General features: G+C 34.3%; 1 protein-coding gene and 1 long non-coding RNA gene across 2 annotated transcripts in view; both read left to right on the plus strand.

Annotated features, from left to right (window-relative positions):
• LOC118735490 (RNA-binding protein 39) overlaps nt 1–14,596 on the plus strand; it is a 38,487-nt gene that overhangs the window by 2,556 nt on the left and 21,335 nt on the right. The window lies entirely within an intron of this gene.
• Nucleotides 1,890–2,790, plus strand: LOC118735491. Its single transcript, XR_004992603.1, has 2 exons — nt 1,890–2,270; nt 2,332–2,790. It is a non-coding gene; the product is annotated as an uncharacterized LOC118735491 (long non-coding RNA).

The raw sequence follows: 14,596 nt of genomic DNA on the forward strand, positions 1-14,596 counted from the left end.
GCATTTAGACCAGCCACTACGAAAAATTAATACTTTACTTAGCTATCCTCAAATTCGTAATTTTTCTATTAATTTTAACGCTTATTTTCACTAAGCCAAATTCAATGGCATTTGCGGTCAAATGAGTGAAAAGAAATTGTTAAATGGGACTAAAAAATGGTCTTTATTTAGATCGGAATAGGCCTTCAGGCGTGCACATGCGCTGCTAAAGGGGCTATTTGTAAGTTTTTAGTCCATAATATCATCGTAGGTAGGGATAAAGGAAAGAAAGTTGTGTCATAATATGTCGACAAATCTTGTTGTCAAAATATGACATAACGAAAACCAGCCTTTATTCGCCCATACAGTCCAGTGTCTAGGATGTCTTCAAATTTCATATTTTCTTTAGTTAAAAACTATAGCTACTTGTCCCATATTCGCTTTTTGATTTCTGGCAATATAAAACATTTATTTTATGATATTAGGTACAATCTGAAATTTCCATTTTTATCATCCCTGGTGTACACTATGAAGACTATGCAAGCAAAATGTTTTGCGATCACTTTTAGTAGCTACCCAGAGAAAAAGTATGTGGTATTTCGGGAAGGAAGAAGCCATGATCCAATAAGTTCGAATTTTCGCGCTCTATTACCCTTTTTTGAGTACGGGAATGATTTCTGGGATTGCGCGTTGGGTATACGAAATAACCTATTTTGCGCTCTTATCCGGATATCCATTAATTTTGCCATCTGGACATCTGGTTAATTATCCGTTCATGTTGGTAATATTCGGATATTCTGACTAGTTCTGAACATTTTCTGCCACACAAGGAGAGAAAAACAACAACAAACAACCACCACAGAAAAAAGTTCTGAACTAAAACGATGAATCTGCCTTAATATATTTTTTTTTGTTTTGTATTGCTCTGTTACAATTTTCAAAACCACTTCCTCCTTGAAAGATTAGCATTTTCGTATTTTTTTGCGTAGTTCTCTAATTGAAAGGGATTCTCGGAAATTTAGATACTGGCAAGTTACCGATTTTTTTTAGAGAAAGCGCGAATAGCAAAATTCGCAAGTTTCTTCATAAATGTTAAAAATAATGCCGCTGATGCGCATTTGGGGTAGGTATCTTAAATGTGCACCTAATAATAAATTATTTGAACTTAAAAATTATTTATATTCATTCATTTGGAATATTGCGTATTTACATTTACACTTAGGTATTTTTTTATGCGGTACATGCGTTTCTTAGAAAGCCACATATAAAAAATCTGCATAAAAAAGTTCTTTATTTTCATACAAAAACGGGGGTAGCGTTCCAGCATTTTCAAAACCGCGTATATTCAGATACTCTAGGTAAAGAATTCAAAAAAACCGCGCAAAAAAAAATCCAGTGTGGCAATATTAGGCAAAACAAAATTTATTTCTTCACTTCAACACTTAATATTCCATGTAAAACTGAACATTTATGAAATAAATATAGTTTTATCCGTATTTTAACCAACAACAAAAAAAAAATACCTCAATAAATACATGTATGTAAGAATACAAAGACAAATTAATTATCAGAAGCTCTCTCTCTTACACACTAAAAAAAAGTAATAAGCAACTCTCAAAAAAGCAAATTCGCTACAGCGAAAAAATGGTGGGATAAAACCGCATGAATTAAAATCTGCATAACAAGAGGCCTAAATGTATTTGAATTCACATTGTTTCTCTAATCGATCTCGAATCGAATAAAAATTTCTCTACCGTTAGAGACTGTGTTTGCTGGGAAGGCACAGGGGTGCCAATCGAGAGATCCGAGTTCCAGTTTTGACGCAGCACATTTTTTTTTTTCGTTTTTTTAATCTATATTTTTTTCCTTTTTTAATGTAATTTTTCCGATTTTTAATTTTTAAATATGATATAGTATCATGGTGGAATAATACAAGGTGTTGGATATTGACAGCGTTCTCGCTCTAATCCGCCATCTTGGCTCCCTTAGCTATATCGGTGTTTCCCTCTTGAAAAAACTACATTTTATCGCCTTTAAAAAAGTACTAAACTACCTCATTCCCTATTCCAAAACTGATTTGCAATCACTGAACAATTCTTTGACATTTACTCTATTCTTATCGTTGGCAACTGAAAATTAAATTAGAAATTTCAACATTAATTCGGCAAAAAAACATCGGTTTAGAGTAGAGAGATTTGTAGTTATTTTGGTCGGTGCTTCCTTCCGCTGCAATTCCGTCTGTGGTTCACTGCCACTGGCCTTGCTTTTTCAACGATATAACTGTTTTCTTGGTAAGTTTAGATGGAAGATTTAAACAAGAACTACGTATTTAACTATGCATCTATTCCCCAGTGATTTTTGCTGCTGCAATCCCGTCTGTGGTTCACTGCCACTGGCCCTGCTTTTCCAACGATATAACTGTTTTTTTTGGTAACTTCTACCGCTAAGACTTTGTTGCTTTTTCCCTTTTCCCTAAAAACATAATAGTGCTACAAAGCTCAATAACAATATGGAAACAAATGTTAATAAGCCACAATAATATTGACAATAAATAAGATTTCACTACGATTGAATTTTCTATTAGTAACAGGGTAGTTATAGTGAATGTTTTATTCGATAACTAAAACTATATTTGATGTTTGTAGCGATAAAAATATGCCTAAATCAGCCAAATACCCTATGTGGGTCGGCTGAATCAGTAAAACGTGACAGTAGTTGACTTTTGAGGTTAATATATCGGTCTTGAGTTGGTAAGGTTTTTAAAACATCCGCAGCTTCCTTTAAAGCATCGCTGCTAATTGCTGAGAGGACCAGATTATATTTACCGACATAAGATGTGGTCTTGTACGACTGAAAGGTGGCCTCAATTTGTAGAAACCATTTGTCTGGCATCTCAGTTTAGAACGGTCGCAGCTTGCATTGCGATGCAAGCTCCACATCTTTAGTTGACATTTTGTTCGATGAAATATTCTCCCCATCCGTCGATGCGCCCTTTTGTCGATTCCGTCATGTAACGACTCGGGGTCACCACTAATTTTTTGATTTTGGAAGTTTGACTATAATTATAGGACATTGTGTTTAATAAACTAAATTACCATTTATTGCATAAGTACTACGTTATATATAATACTTTCGCGAATTTAGCTTATCATAATATACCGTTTGTAACTATTTATATGCAAAATTTTATATGAAAAATAGTACCAAATTTCGAACTACTTCGCAAAGCGGGCTTTTTTTCTTCCCGTTTCTCTCGTGCTTCCATATTACAACCTTTTGTAAGGGAGCTGTCGACATGAGCTGTCACTACGTACAACACCTTGTATAATTCCACCATGATATAGTATATACTTTTTGAATTATTCAATTTTTAGAAACATATTTTTGTATTTTTTCTATAATTTTTTTAATGGTTTGCTTGTTATTGTTTTAAAAATAATAAACTCTTGACTCTCAGGAAGGCCTTTTAACATCCTGAAATTATCTACTGGGAAGATAGTGAAAATGAGGAGGCGAAATGTGAAAATGAAGACCCTAAATTAATAAAAATTGTACAAGCAGCAGGAAGAAAAGAAACATTGTTAAGTAAACAAGGGTTGCTTATGCCAAAGCGCTTCATTGTTTTGACAGTAAACGAAGCATGTGAGCTTTTAAAAAGAAATGCAAGGATTTTGACATAAGCAAATCAAAATTTTATGCGAGCAAACCAAGATCAACGGAAATAAAGTAATTGACACTATTTCGCCTACTGGTGCGGCATAAAGCAAATTAGACATTATTGCCTTTATTATTATTATTATTATTATTATAAAGAAAATTAGTACAATAAGATCCCAAAGATCTTTTCATTTTTTCAAAAGCGAAATAAAATCCATTGACATTGCTCTTTCAAACATTAAATTTGCGCAGCTTCGCGGCGGCCCTCGTCCGCGCGCCATCGTATCGCACCCCGTCGGGCAAATTTTTGCTGACTTGTATTTCGCTTTTAGAAACGAAATAATGTCATTTTACTTTTTTCGCACCAGTATGCGAGTCTGTAGTGTTAATTGACCTTATTTCCGTTGATCTTGTTACCTGTCACTCACTAGCTACTCGGGCCTCAAGTGATTTGTATTATTTACAATAAAAGCTCATATTTGCATTAAAAACGAGTGTGTTTAAATTCTTGAACAAAAAGTTTTATCTCGTTGGAAAAAAGCGGAACGTTCGAACGGGAATATTTTTATTGGTTTCAGATAGGTATTGATGATGACTACTCATGACAAAAAATTGGTGTTCGTTCAGAGCCTACTATAGTTTTTATGATGAGAAAGTGTCTCCGAACGGAACGTCCGTAACGCAGGAAACACTCATATGCAAAACATAACCGGCAAATCTGCGATGACGCCATATTCACGTTACTCTCCCGAATTTCACATCAATTAGCGCAATCTTATATTCTTTCGGTCTTGGCCCACACGCATACTCATTAAAAGACAACTGTTACAACTCTCACGTTTTGCCATCCCATGCGAGTATGCTTAGCTGAGCCTTAGGGTGACCTCGCGCTAATTACTTCGCCTGTTATAATTCCACCATGAATATGGCTTTGTATTTTGTTATGTAGGTGTATCTGAAATAAAACAAACGAAATATGAAAAATTGCACTATAGCTTTGTTCGATCAGTGCACTAGAAGTAGAGGACAGTGCATGGCAGAACAAAATCTGACATGTCAGAGCAGTTTAGTGCATAGGCCGCAGAAAGCGAAAACTGTGCAACTACGTTATTAAACAATAATTTTAGGTAAAATCACAAAAATTATGTATTTATTCTTATACAGAGTTTATGAAACTTATTAAAGGTAATTTAGAAATTAATATATTTCTTCATATGTTGATTAAAATTAATTTTTCAGTTAATTTTATGTGAAGGAAAAGCTGATTTTATTTGCTGCACTAACTTGCACCACATATGAAAGTAGTGTACTTTAGTGCAGAAAAGTGTAAGTTGTTGCACAATTCAGAACAGTTTAGTGCAAAAAAATACATTGAACGATATTTTCTGTACTAGGAGCATATCAGATGTTGCAATATTTCCAACTTTTCCACCCAATTCGCTGTCAAATTGAAAGGGAAAAATTTAATGTCGATGTGAACACCCAGAAGGACCTTTCTGTCACTTTTCGCAATTCAGTTTCAAAAATAAAAGTTGCAAGATATGACTGCAATTGAGAGAGCGCAAGTCGATTTCGGAAATATATTTCAACTGGGACGTCCTGCACTAGCAATCTGCAATTCGGCTTTCAAAAATAAAAAATAAAAAACCTTTTTCGAAAGACACTTTACATATAAGGTGTGCCTGCTCATGCAATTGCTTTCTGAAATTTCTCAATTTGACAACCTTTTCGAAATATATTGCATTGCCACGTCTGACAGAAAAAGAGAAAAGTCTTAAAATGAGAATGTATTAGTTATGAAACAAAAAATGAGAATGGGTTGGTGGTAATGCACGGAAAACAATTTCTGTGTTGTATTACTTATTATAAAAACTTTGGTATGTTTTTTGCCGTTTTTTTTTTCATTGTGCGCTATTTTTTACATCTAAACAACATAGAAACATATAATGAAAGTTAACGGCCCTAAGAAAGGAAAAAGTTGGTAAAATTTTGTATGTATTGTACAAAATTATTATTATTTTTTTATAATTTAAGTGTGGATTTCTGAGCAAAAAAGATAACGTGCTTCGTACACTCTGAATATTAAAAGAAAATTTCGTTGATTTCGAGTAGAAATAAAATAAAAATATATATATCTAATATATATTTATTTTAAAATTAGGTAAAACTTGACATTTAAGAACAATTTAAAATAACGATTAAACCAAAAGATAAATAACATTGAGGACTAGTCTGGTATTAAAAAAAAATACATAATTCACAAAGTTCTTTTAATATGAAGAAAAAGCACGACTTGGTACAATATACATACAGTATCGGTCATATCTATAGCACGCCATTTCAAAGTGATATTGTGTGCCACTTATGTTTATTTATTTATTTTTAAGAATTTTCAATTAAAATACAGTTCATTCTCAGACAAACCCCATATAAGCCCAAGTGTAACAATTTGTAGAAAACTACAAAAAGTGCAACAAATTTCAACCTAAATTTCAAACTTTTTTCTCGGAAGTGTAAGAATTTTTTTGAGTACACAGTTTTTTAGCCCCGTCAATTTCAGTCTGATAATGTGCAAGTTTCAAGTGGCTAAAAGTTACCGTTGATTTTTTAGAATTTTTTTCGCCATAGGTGTTGCGGATTTCTTCCATATACAAATAAATTGAGTTTATTCATTATATGGAAGCCATTGCGACAAAAAAAATTCTAAAAAATAAACGGTAATTCGTAGACACTTCAAATTTGCACATTATCAGATTAAAATTGAACGGGCTAAAAAACTGTGTACTCAAAAAAATTCTAACACTTCCGAGAAAAAAGTTTGAAATTTATGTGAAAATTTGTTGCACTTGTTTGTAGCTTTCTACAAATTATTAAGCTTGGATTTGTATCGGGTTTGTCTGAGAATGAACTATATTTTAATTGAAAATTCTTAAAAATTAATAAATAAACATAAGTGGCACACAATATCACTTTGAAATGGCGTGCTATAGATATGACCGATACTGTACATATTTCTAGGGGTGTATGTACGAAAAATTGTGTTATAAAATTTTTGAATGAATATTCATTCATTCTGCTCAGTGTACCTACTTTATTCAACAATAATGCGTCATCAACCTGCTTCGCCTATTGTTTGCATGCAACTAAATAAAATTTGGTGCTCTTCTACTCTTTCCGTTGACGTTCGGATTGTGTACGTGTAAGAAGCCGATTGTGTACATGTGAAAGGCCGAATATAGTTCGTTTCCCAGGAAAGTGCTTGGCGGGCACTGTTCTAGAGTATACTAGTGCGTTCATCGAACATATGTACCTAATTAGTATATAGAGCGTTATGCTGGTGAAGATTATGGAACCCTTACAATTCACCTTTCATTTTTTGGAACCCCATATCAAATTACTAAAAATCGAAGGCAGTGCAGTTTATATATGAATAAAAAATTTTATTGGAAATAGTATACATACTTTAAATTTTAATGTGAAGAATGAAATTATTTCACTGTTTTTAACTATTGTATAAAATAGTGCCGCTGTGGTGTAGTGGTAAGCAGTGCGCGCTTCCACTCCGCAGCACCTGGGTTCAAACCCTCGTCAAAAAAAAACATCGCAAAAAAATATAGAAAAAAGGTTTTTTCTTAGCAGCGGTCGTACCTCAGCAGGCAATGGCAAACCTCCGAGTGTATTTCTGCCATGAAAAATAGCTTCTCACAAAAATACAATCGCCGTTCGGAGTCGGCTTAAAACTGTAGGTCCCTCCGCTTTGTGTGACAACATCAAGGCGCACGCCACAAATCGGAGGAGAAGCTCGGCCAAACACTAACATATGAGTAAGCGCCAATGTATTATTATATTAGGCATGTTTTATTCAACCATCACAAGCTAATAGCAAAATCTTGGTCAAATAAAACGAAATTAGCTTATTTCCTATGTTAGCGTAATTTTGACAGTTGTTTGACTGCAAATAGTGTCAAAGCAAGTTTTTGCCTCTTTCTGATTGGCTGAAGGAGAAAATTTCTGATGCTGAATGGCAATGCCTCTTGTTCAATATACAGGCCAAGATAGCTTTTCATAAGGCCCTGTCTCCACAGGAAAACACTGATGTCGTGATAACCATGTCACAAAATATATTTCCAATGGAGACCGCCTATTTCTTATGTGCTGCAATATATGTCAGCGCTTATTGCTTGACATCTATTGCAGGCAATTCGATAGTTTGACAGCCATATTTTCATTTGAAAGAAAGCGTGCTGGTGGTAACATCGATGAAATTTTGATATTAAATCAAAATAAAAATCTGTTCCGTATTGGATAATTTATGATTACGTTTTAGAAAATTATTTAGCTAGTTTTTTAAGGATTTAAATGTTTTTAAACACCGAAATTGAGAGAATGTTGTCTGGTGGCGTCATGCGGCAAATGCTTATTTCAAGACATCAAAGTGCCCACACACAAAAACTTGCAATCACATTGCTCGTCAAAATGACAGTTGGTAGGCCATCGCTGTTCGCCTGTGGAGTTCTGCGGTAAGCCAATATAATTATGTTGGGTAAGTCCTCCATACAAAATAAGCTAATAGCTTAAATTTCTGGACACGGCTATTATTATTATTATTATTGTAAAATAGTAGTTCGATATAATGTCTGAAAGCTGCATGCGCATTTCTGGGGTAGCATCCAATTTCGACATGAATTTGTTTTTTGTATAGGGGTCATTCCATTGAAAAGAGGAAAACGACATAAATTTAAATGTGTCCTAATTATCTCTATTTCCGTAGTAAGCTCTGTTTAAATGACTACATTTCATTAACCTGTGGGAAAATGTTAAACAAATCAAAAGAAGTTGTAATTTTTTTTATATAGAAACTTTTATTTCATGCATAAGTACTTTACACCAGCGACAAGGAGATGTTCCAACATTCACAACTTTAAATATTTTCTATAAAGATTATATTCACAACACGAATACATCGTTCGTGCAAATTAAGTGTTTTGGCTAAAATTCATCTTTGAGTGCACAAGGGTAAAAAACATGAACGAAAGACACAAGATCACGCCTTCCCGAAAGAAAGAAAAAAGTTATTTTCTAGCTGTTGAAATCTCGACGCCATCTTTGTTGGAAGAAGTAAACAACGAAGAGAACAAAAAAAAACCGCGTAATTGTTGAACGCATGAATAATCATTTTTATTATCCAAATTCTTCTATAAATCATGTCGTTGTGTTAAATTATTCTTTACCTTATGTGTGCAAACGTTGTGACAAGCGAAAATTAAGAACATTGCAGTAAAAAGCCACCACCAAATTGTAAACAACGAACAAATGTAAACAAACGGCTAATGTCAAAGTCGCCCAACCTTTTCCCTAAATGCGATTATAACGGGCTACTAAGAAGAAGGCGTGATCTTGTATTTTTGGTTCATGGGTAAAATAGAGTTATTTTCAATGTCCCACCAGTCACATTCATTCAAATAATAGTTACATAAAACCATGATACAAAAAAGAAGGTAGTTTCATTTATGACATTCGTTGTTGTTGTTAACCATTTGACTTTTAATAAAATTACTCTACACTCAAAGATGTCGAATATGATGAACCTGAAATTAATGCATAATCTCAAAAAGGGGGTTGACGAAACTAGGGTTCAAAACGGATGAAGAAAGTGAGCAAAATTATACTTATGCTATTTTTAATATTTTTATTGAGCTTTGTACCACGATTGTTTATTAGGTAAAATTGAAATAGCAACAAAGTCTAAGCGGTAGAAGTTAAAGCACTATTTCGGAGATCACCACATCTCATCAGACTTCTTTTTTCTAGACTTCAGCAGAATTTTTTTTCTTAGAATCGAAATTATAAAAATGCAAAAGATATCTTGTTGTGTACGGCTAGGTTATTTGTACAATAATTTTGGGTTATTGTGTCCGAACGCTTAACCCAAAGCCAAAAATTTTAACACACGTGTTGTCAAACAATTAAATGTTAGTTTAAAATAAAGATTTCAAATTTTCAGATACAAATATGGGCCTTTTTGTAAAAAATACTGTGGTCAGGGTAGCCGGAGTTGGACTGATGAGGATTATTTTTTCGGCAGGTTGTGGGAAATCGCGATTGAAGTTTGGAATGCAATTTCTCAAAAACGCGAAGATTGATTTTCTCCAAAATCTCTGAAAATTTTACTAGTTCACAAAATTCTTAAATTATTTAATTTTTAATGTTTATTGTTTGTTAGTTTTGCGTTTATGAAGGAATTTCTTTAGTAAAATTTTGTCGTAAGCGTCATTTGTCCACAATTTGGTAGCCACTTTGTATAAAATACGACAAAATGTGATCAAAATTTCTACCAAATTAACGACACGTTTTACTCAATATCTCGGAAACTAAAGGAGATATCCAAAAATGCAGAACGCCATTTTTAAGATATTGATTAGTTTAATATGGCTGCATCACTAACTAAATTTTTACTAAATTATCGAAAAAATTTTAGTCAATATCTCGAAAACTAAAGGAGATACCCAAAAACTGGTAACACCAATCGAAAGACCTTATTTAAAAATATATAACTGCATCTAGAACTAAAAATCGTCAAAATGGCGCTTACGACAATCTTTTATCCAGGCGACGCTATGGGTTCCAAAGTAAATTCCGTTTTCAAGTTAGACAAGGACAATATCGAAATTTGTAATTTCAGTGTAATAATCAGATGGCATAATGGCACTAAAAAAAATTTAGAACATGTTCACTACAATTTTATTTATGTAAAAATAAAGATTTCGGCAAGTAGTTATCAAATTTAATGTAAAATTTAACGTTTTAAAGATAAGATATTAATTATTTTTAAAAGGTAAATGTTAATACAACTATTTTATTTATATTACCAAGTTTAGGATATCAAATCCCCTCCACCAAAAACTTAAATTGGGCAACGCCGCTTCGAATTTTTTACAATTGAGCAATTGTCAAAAATCTCCTTTTTAATCAAAAACTTGTTTGAAACTACCTTCTTTTTTGTATTATGATTAGTTCTGTGTCTGACAATGTGGAAAATCGGGAAATAACGAAAATTTCTTATTAGATAATTAAATGTTATTTTTTCTAAGAGACAAGAACAATCTACATTACCCCGAATAATATCATACAAATAAGAGAGAGACAGAATTGTTCTACGAGTATCTAACAATTTGAGATTAATTAATTGAGGGAATCGGTTCACTAAATTTAAGTTACCTGAGACAAAAACGCAGAAAAACTTTTTGAATACGTTCGATTTGCGATTGCACGTAAGGTCTCCATATAACTGCGGCGTATTCCAATCTAGATCTGACGAAGCAAGTGTATAAAAGTTTCAGCATATAGGGGTTTGAAAATTCAGAGGTATGTCGACGAACAAAACCCAGCATCGAAGAAGATTTCGCAATAATGGAATTTATGTGACTTTTGAAGGTAAGGTTGGAGTCAAGGGAATCCCAGAAATATTGTATCAAGAACTATACGCATTAGATAACTTAGAGAAAGACATCTGAAAACACTTCGAAATACTGAGGCTTCAACGATTTTTTATGCGCCAAGCATACAGACAGTCAATATCTTGAGCTTGACGACAATGATTGAATGTTGACCCCAGATAGGCGGGGCTTAGCAATGCCGCTTACAACAACAACAACAGCAACAGTCAATATCCCGCTGGAGCTTGTACATATCACCTACATTAGCGATGGTGTGATATAACTTAAGATCATCAGCATATAACAGGTAATTGCCAAATGAAAAGCAATTGCCAATATCATTAATGAATAGTAGGAACAGAATTGAACCCAGAATGCTCCCTTGAGGGACACCAGACGTAGCTGGTAGGAACCGACGACATATTATCTAGCATGACAACACATTTAGGGTACTCACAGTTCTATATTATCTACTGTGTTAATTTTGCCACCTGGTAACTTTAAAACATTTTATTTTTAATATTTTTATTGAGCTTTGTACCACGATTGTTTATTAGGAAAAATTTAAAAAGCAACAAAGTCTAAGCGGTAGAAGTTATAGCACTATTTCGGAGATCACCACATCTCCTCATCAGACTTCTTTTTTCTAGCTTCAACATTTTACCATGTGGTAACTTTGTTTGTTGTTGGTTCCCATACTAATTAGAGATAACACTTTTGGGCAAAATTACTAGACTTTGTCTCATGATTATGTTCTGTGTTAAACTGGCATCTATCGCTGCTTGTACATACATACATGAATTTCGCTTTGGGCGCAGCGCTGCTTGTACATAAGTTTCTCTTTGCGCCTGCCTGGAGCTGGCAAAGGTTATTTTTTTTTTTATTTTTGCGCTGTGCTAGCTGAGTATAAAAAAGAGAAGAGAGAATAGAGAGATATATGTATGTGGTTTGTTGATGCTCTCTAAACACAAACGCGTGAAAGGCAAACGGTCTAGCAATGCGTGGTATTGTTGATCAACTTAATACTTTATTTAAACATAAGGGTTGCTCACAGTTCGAGTGTGTTATCTTGTTAAAGTTGCCACCTTTTAACTTTAGAAGTAAACTGTGAGTACCCTAATTGTCTATTACACAGATAGGACCTAAACCAATTAATAATACACGAATGAAAACCAAACCGAGATATCTTGTGGATAAGTATATTATGGCACACTTTGTCAAATGCTTTTGATAAGTCGGTGTAAATTGAGTGGACTTGAAGACCCTTTTGTAAGGAAGAAATACAGTACTCACTGAAAACTGCTAGGTTCGAAGTAGTAGAACGTCCAGTCACGAACCCATGTTGATTAGGGCAAATAAGATGCTTAACAGAAAAATAGAGCTTATTCTTCATGATGCACTCAAAGAGTTTGGAAATAGTGGACAGTTTCGATATGGGTCTATAGTTAGATATATCACTCTTGTTTCCGTTTTGCAGCTGAGATAGGCCGTTTTTGAAACGAATTCTGAAATAGGGCGTTCTTCAATCAAATACTGAAATAGGATGTTTTTGAAAAGTTTTTTGAGATAGGGCGTTTTCGAACTGGCTGCCGAGATAGGTCGATCTTCCACTCAGCAGTCGATATGCAGTTCTATCTTTGAAAAAGACCGTAGATGGAACAGCGGAGCAGGTTTTTATAGAATTAATAAAACTCCAAAAAATTTTGGGATTTTGTTCAAAGTTTAAAGTAAAATTCCGATAAAGAAACTTCTCGAGACAATTAAATTCCTTCGTATAGCGCAGAAAATTAGGATAATCTTCGGGACTTTTCGAAGCTTTAAACTTTTTATAGAATTTGAAACTTTAGCTTTAAACTTTTTAGAATTTTTATTATTTATTTATTTATTTATTTATTTATTTATTTATTTAACGCCAATCGGCTTTATACATACAATAAAGAGAGAAAAAAAAAAAGAAATGAACACAAAAATAGCATAACATAGGTATAATAAATTAACAATTGCATGGTAATAAGTAGGAACCAACTAACAACATACTGCTCTCTTAATTTTGTACAAGAATGAATTGAGTGTATCACCGAAGAAGTCTACTGCAGAACAGTGTTCGTTGACCTACTTGGCTACCCTATTACAGGGATCATTAATGACATAGTTTTTCGATGATTTCGTCGTGAGGAGTAGACGGTTCCTTCTCAGGCGTGTATAAGGGCAGACTATACTAAATTTTTCAAGTACCTCCGGAGAGTCAATGAACCCATTGATCACTTTGAAGAAGAACGATAGGTCGTGTATCTGTCTTCGACAAGTCAAACTCTTTAAGTTGAACTGTTCCATGACTGCATTAGCGTTGGTTTCTCGGCCGTTGCGACGTTCAAAGGCAGATACAAATTTACAGAACTTGTATTGAATATTTTCAATTCTGTTTACAAGCGTATCAGTATATGGAGACCATACAACTGAGCAGTATTCCAGTGACGGCCGTACTAGCGTTGAGTACAAGTTAATCAGTGTATCTGTATTGCTGAAATCTTTGCTCGATCTGATGATAAAGCTCATTGTCCGATAGGCTTTTAGAATTATACTGTCAACGTGGCTACTGAAGGTTAGCTTGCTGTCTATAGTTACACCAAGGTCTCTCATAGTAGATACATTTTCTAGTAGATTGCGGCCTAGTGTATATTCAAAGCGACTTGGGTTCAGTGAGCGAGAAAATAACATTACGGTACATTTTTTTATGTTTAAATTTAGTTTGTTGACCAGGCACCAGTCATAAAGCTGGTTTATGTCCGATTGTAAAGCCTCACAGTCGGCGGCGCACGTTATTTGTCGGAAAATTTTTAGGTCGTCAGCAAACATTAAAAATTCCGACTTAATATTGTGACCAATATCATTCACAAAGATGTTAAAAAGCGCAGGGCCAAGGTGCGACCCCTGAGGTACTCCTGAGGTAACAGCGATCTCGTCGGAAGTGAACCCGTTCACTCTTACAACAAGTCTTCTACCGCACAGGTATGAGCGAAACCAATCTAAAACTTTGCCACGAATACCATAAAGACTTAGTTTGTCGATTAGTCTGTCGAGGTCAACCGTATCGAAGGCTTTACTAAAGTCGGTGTATATACTGTGAACGTCGTAACCCATACTCATAGACTTGATTATGTGGCTGACATACAAAAGCAAGTTCGTTGTGGTAGATCTTCCGCCGATGAAGCCATGTTGTTTGGATGAGAGTACATTTTTCAAAGATGAAGATAATTTGGATAATACTATCTTCTCCAGCAGTTTTGCTAATGATGATTGCACACATATCGGTCTATAGTTATCTGCTTCCGATCTTGGGCCAGACTTGTGTATGGGGCATATAAAGGATAACTTCCATAGGGAGGGGAAGTAACCAGTCTGCAACGACTTGTTGAAAATATGTGTAATGGGCTCGCATAGCCCAGTAGCGCAATACTTTAATAATTGGTTAGGCAGACCATCCGGACCAGCCCCTTTTTTTGTATCTAGAGCCAAAAGGTTAT

The sequence above is a fragment of the Rhagoletis pomonella genome, unplaced genomic scaffold (genome assembly GCF_013731165.1).
Source record: "Rhagoletis pomonella isolate Grant_MI unplaced genomic scaffold, Rhpom_1.0 Rhpom_scaffold_00003, whole genome shotgun sequence".
NCBI lineage: Eukaryota > Metazoa > Arthropoda > Insecta > Diptera > Tephritidae > Rhagoletis > Rhagoletis pomonella.